Consider the following 6339-nt stretch of genomic DNA (forward strand, 5'->3'; position numbering starts at 1 on the left):
CAAAAATTATTCTGCTTATTCTTATGAGTATTATTGTCCACCTGCAAGACTGTTTGCTAAGGCTTCAAAGCCAAAATTCTCAGATGCTGCACTTAGACTTATTGCTTCTAAGCCACCCTTGAAGATGTGGGTGGTTAAGAAGTCTTAACTCTCTTTTGCAGGGAAAGGTCTCCGGCAGAAAACCAAAATCTTCTGACGCTATTGCTGGGGACCTTAAAAATCTTGTAGGGCGCAAGATAAAATGCCCGAATGGCATCATCATGTACTTCGTTCCTGAATCGCATGCTACTCTCCCTATTAGTCCTACTCTGGATCTAAGTTTTCATAACCCACTGGTTCGTCAAATGTTTTTGCTTCACAATTCTCTTCATGAAGCTTATCCCCCTAACTGCACTGTAGGGTACGACACCAGCATCTTCAAAGTCTTCAGAATGGATTATTGACAGTGGGTGTACAAATCATATGACTGGCAAAAGAAGCCTTCTTATGGACTCAACCTTACGTCCATCCGACAAGAGCCACATCACATTTGCTGACACTGGTAAAAGTAAGGTATTGGGTCTAGGTAGAGTTGCAATCTCAAAGGATCAACACATGGATAAAGTCATGCTTGTTGAATCCCTTGGTTTCAACTTAATGTCTGTCTCAATGCTTTGCGATTTGAACATGGTCGTAATATTTGGAAAATATCGTTGCCTGGTACTAATGGAATCTGACAAGTCTCTAGTGTTTGAAGGGTATCGGAAAGATGATTTGTATGTGGTAGATTTCTCAGCAGGGCCACAACTTGCAGTATGTCTTCTTGCAAAAGCTTCAGAATGCTGGCTTTGGCATCGGAGGCTTGGGCATGCTGGCATGAGGAACCTCCACACCCTTGCGAAGAAGAAACATGTCATAGGCATCGAGGGCGTCAAGTTCAAGAAAGATCACTTATGCGGTGCCTGTGAAGCAGGGAAGATGACGAGGGCAAAACATCCTCCGAAGACAATCATGACTACTACTCAACCCTTTGAACTGCTCCACATGGATCTTTTCGGTCCCACTCACTACACAACTTTTACTACTACTGCTTGCCTCTATGGCTTCGTCATTGTTGATGATTACTCTAGATATACTTGGGTGCACATAATCCTTTACAAGACTGAAGTGCAGGATTTCTTCAGACACTTCGCCAGTCGTGCTATGAACAATTTTGGCGCCAAGATAAAGCACATCAGAAGTGACAATGGCACTGAATTCAAGAACACTGGCCTTGATACATATCTTGATACCTTGGGCATCACACATGAATTCTCAGCTCCGTACACGCCACAGCAGAATGGCGTCGTCGAACGCAAGAACAGAACACTCATTGAGATGGCCAGAACGATGCTAGATGAATACAAGACTCCAAAAAAATTCTGGACTGAAGCCATTGACACTGCATGCCATACAATCAATCGTGTTTATCTTCACAAGCTTCTGAACAAGACGTCTTATGAACTCCTAACTGGCAAGAAGCCAAATGTCAGTTATTTCAGAGTATTTGGCGCAAGGTGCTGGATCAAGGACCCACACCACACCTCAAAGTTTGCACCAAAAGCACATGAGGGTTTTATGCTTGGATATGGAAAGGATTCGCACTTCTACAGAGTCTTCAATCTCTTCCATTACAAAGTGGTTGAAACAGTGGATGTGCGGTTCGATGTGACAAATGGTTCACAAAGAGAGCAAGTGCCAAATGTGCTAGATGAAATTCCATCTAGTGAATCAATCAAGCTAATGGGAACTGGAGAGATTATACCTTATGAAGCTCATCCTGAAGAAGAACTTTTCATCTCAGCACCTGATCAACATGAAGACAATGCTCAGCCTGAAGACATTCCTCCCGACAACAACACAGATCAGCAAGAGCAAAGTCTTCGCCCTGTACATCCTCGTGTTGCCAATGAAGTGCAGATTGACAGAATAATTGACAGCATCAATGCACCTGGTCCACTCACTCGTTCAAGGGAAACTCAGCTAGAAAATTTTTGTGGGCACTTCGCATTCGTCTCAATATCAGAACCCAAGAAAGTTGAAGAAGCCTTCATGGAACCTGAATGGATTCAAGCTATGCAAGAAGAGCTTCAACAGTTTCAGCTGAATAATGTATGGGAACTGGCTAAGCGTCCTGATCCATGGAAGCACAACATAATAGGCACCAAATGGATATACCGCAACAAGCAAGATGAGCATGGTCAAGTTGTCAGAAACAAAGCTCGTCTCGTTGCTCAAGGATATACTCAAGTGGAAGGCATTGACTTCGATGAAACATTTGCTCCTGTGGCTAGGCTTGAAGCCATACGCATACTGCTGGCCTATGCAAATCATCATAACATACTTCTATATCAAATGGATGTGAAGAGTGCCTTTCTCAATGGCAAGATTGAAGAAGAAGTGTATGTTGCACAACCGCCTGGCTTTGAAAATCCAAAACATCCTGACATGGTATACAAGCTCAACAAGGCACTGTATGGCCTCAAACAAGCCCCTAGGGCCTAGTATGACACACTCAAATACTTCCTGAAGAGCAAAGGCTTCATACCTGGTTCCCTGGATCCCACTCTTTTCACGAAGACATATGATGGTGAACTGTGTGTGTGCCAAATATATGTGGATGACATTATCTTCGGCTGCACCAATCAGAAGTACAGTGAAGAGTTTGGATATATGATGCAAGAGCAATATCAGATGTTCATGATGGGGGAGCTGAAGTTCTTCCTTGGTCTTCAAATACGACAACAACGCAATGGCATCTTCATATCTCAAGAGAAGTATCTCAAAGATTGCCTGAAGAAGTTCGGTATGCAAGACTGCAAAGGCTTCACAACACCAATGCCAGCCAAACATCATTTGGGTCCTGACGACAATGGTAAAGAGTTCAATCAAAAGGTATACCGCTCCATGATTGGTTCTTTACTTTATCTATGTGCATCTAGGCCAGATATTATGCTTAGTGTTTGCATGTGTGCTCGATTTCAAGCGGCACCAAAGGAGTCACATCACTTTGCTGTGAAGCGAATTCTTCGATATTTGGCTCACACCCCAACTCTAGGATTATGGCATCCAAAGGGCTCAGAGTTTGATTTGGTTGGATTTTCGGATGCTGATTATGCTGGTGACAAAGTTGATCGCAAGTCTACATCAGGCACATGTCACTTTCTAGGACGATCACTTGTATGTTGGTCTTCAAAGAAGCAGAACTGTGTATCTCTCTCCACTGCTGAATCTGAATACATTGCTGCTGGATCTTGCTGCGCTCAGCTTCTGTGGATGAAGCAAACACTCAAGGACTATTGCATTCATCTGAAGCCAGTGCCACTTTACTGCGACAACGAAAGCGCCATCAAGATTGCCAACAACCCAGTTCAGCACTCGAAGACAAAGCACATTGAAATTCGTCATCACTTTCTCAGAGATCATGTTGTGAAGGAAGACATTGATATCATACACGTCAACACTGAAGAGCAATTGGCAGATATCTTCACCAAGCCCTTGGATGAGAAGAGGTTTTGCAAGTTACGGTGTGAGCTAAATATCCTGGAATGCTCAAATGTCATGTGATCAGGCACACATCCTAACCCTTATGCATATTGATGACTTAGATGTGTAACACATGAAGTGAAGTATATCTTCAATCAATGAAGACATACATTCTAAGTGTGAATACATTAATGTGGAATTTGACTTCGGAGCGCCACGATAATTGTGCGCCATGTCTGGGTCTAATACTTCCTATACGGTGGGTAACGCCACCACCAAACGTTCTATTTTGAAGTGTTTCTCTCATGGCGTTACCTTGCAATGTCTTCACATTTGGTTTGGCTTCGAACTCAACATATTTTCATGATTATCTTCACTATGTTGATTATGGATATACATATATATATATGCTAGTGTTCTGTCCTCTACAGCATTCACTTATAGCTATATCTTCGTGTTGAATCTTTTGAACTAAGTGAATGTGATCGGACCCCAACTTCTCTATGCTTTCTATCTCAAACTCTATCTCTCGAAGTCATATGCATTCTATTGAAACTGTCGAATGTCTTCACTACGTCCTTGTCAGCAGAAGATATAGAGACAACCATAAAGTCCGTTTTCAATGCTCATTCCTCCACATAAAATCCAGAGAAGCAGGAACGACCGCCCGACAATCCAGGCGTGTGTGGGACGTGGAACAAACCCCAAACTTCCGCAAACTGGCCACGCGTTCCTCAGATGCGAATCGCCAGGGGCACCTGAGTAATAGCGTAGTGTCGCCCCTGCGCCTATAAATTCACACTTACCACGGTCATTATCTCCTTCTTCCACCCTCGCACGAACCCTAGCGCCACCGCTAGCTCTCGACGACGCCGGCGACGAAGCGCTTCGCTGCTGCAACCTCTCCGACGCCATCTTCACGCCGATCGCGGACATCGTCCTCTCCGCCGTCACCGTAGGTGTCTTCCGTCGCCAAGTTAGGGCACGGAGGATTGAACTGCTCGGCATCATCTCCCACTCCGTCTAGCAGTTCCAAGTGTGGTAAATAAAACTTCTTTTTACAGCCCCTTTTGATCTCATGGTTCTGTCACTTTCTACCATAAGAAGTTTCTCTTCACACAAGTTAGATCTCTCAATCTGCATCTCATAACATGCCTAGTATATTCACTTGTGCTTCATGAAGTAGTTAGATTCCTCACTTGTACTGATCTGTGGGTTCGTACAAATCTGGAACCAACTTCTTATCTATGAGTGAATGTCTTCGCACGATGAGGTCAATGTCTTCTAAACTGATTAATCTTCAAAACCTTCTGAGAATGCATATGACCTCTTCTCCTTCCCTCGCACCATAATGCTGTCACAGGTACATGTCTGTGGGAGAATCCTTTGCTTCATCTCTGGTCCTTGTGCCATCTTCCCTTGGTGCGGAGGGACCAGGGTTGAAGTCTAACCCCAACTTCTTCTTGTTCTGCTTCGCTGAGTTCTGGGAAAACTGGAAGTTGCGCTTGAACAGATTGTCGTCACGACACCAGAGTAGTGACGACGGATGTGCTTTAGCAGGCTGTGGTCCTCGTACCCATGCATGGTCCGAGGACCACAGCCTGCTGAAGCACATCCGTCGTCACTACTCTGGTGTCGTGACGACAATCTGTTCAAGCGCAACTTCCAGTTTGCCCAGAACTCAGCGAAGCAGAACAAGAAGAAGTTGGGGTTAGACTTCAACCCTGGTCCCTCCGCACCAAGGGAAGATGGCACACGCGACGCAGAACCCAATATCATCGGTCCGTATGCCAACCTTGAGGGCCTCATCACCCGCATCTTAGTCCAAGGGACTACCGTGACTGACCCTCCAGCTGACTCTGAGTCTGATGAAGCTCCTGCCGTACCGAAGCCAAAGCAGTCGAAGAAGCCAAAAGCTTCAAAGCCGGCTCCTTCACCAAAAATCTCAAGGGTGAAGCCATTGGCAATTACACCTCCTGAAGACAGTGTGCAGTCTGAAGACGTATCCCGCGTCTCCAAGCCCCAGAAGGCCAAGATGCCTCAGCCACACACCGGCAAAGAGCTCACAGCTGCTGCCATTCTGCGCAGCGAAGCCATTGATCTGTCAAGTGATGAAGATCTTGGAGATGACGCTCTCGAGCAGCTCATCAAGAGCAAAGAAGAAGCTGAAATCATCAACAATTTGCCTCTCTTTGATGTCGCCAACATCCACAACTTCATCGACGAATGGTTTGCCACACCAAACATCAGCTTCGAAGATCTGCAGCTGCCCGTTGGCCTCAGCATCGCCTTCCCTGGGCGGGTTCATATGAGATTGATAGTCTTCAAGCGGGTTCATATGGGCGGGTGCCTTATATTTTGCTTCGTGCTTACAACTCTCGTTTTTTGCTACATTTGGTTCTTATGAGTTGTAACACTTAAACCAGATGGTCGTCTGTTACTTGTTTGCCACCCTGTTTTGCGAAGATAAATTCCGCATGTGCGACGATAAATTCCGCACTTATCTCATTCTGCAGACGTCCATTTTCCATTATGCATGTCATTATCTTCATATACTTTCACATGCATAGTGGATTGTCATCATAAGCTGAAGTGGATCTCCAAGTACAACATGCCATGTGCATTTGCATTACAAAAGAAAATTAACTTATATGCACATCTTCAGGGGGAGCCCTTGCAACTTATGAAGACAATTCCTTATCCTTTACAATTTCACAGACTATATTCCCCGTTGAAAACTTCAACTAGTTTGTCATCAATCACCAAAAAGGGGGAGATTGTAAGTGCATCTAGTGCCACCCCTAGTTGGTTTTGGAGTATTCACGACAAACCTAG

This window comes from Triticum urartu, chromosome 5A, assembly GCF_056163025.1.
Source record: "Triticum urartu cultivar PI428250 chromosome 5A, HENAU_Tu73, whole genome shotgun sequence".
Lineage (NCBI taxonomy): Eukaryota > Viridiplantae > Streptophyta > Magnoliopsida > Poales > Poaceae > Triticum > Triticum urartu.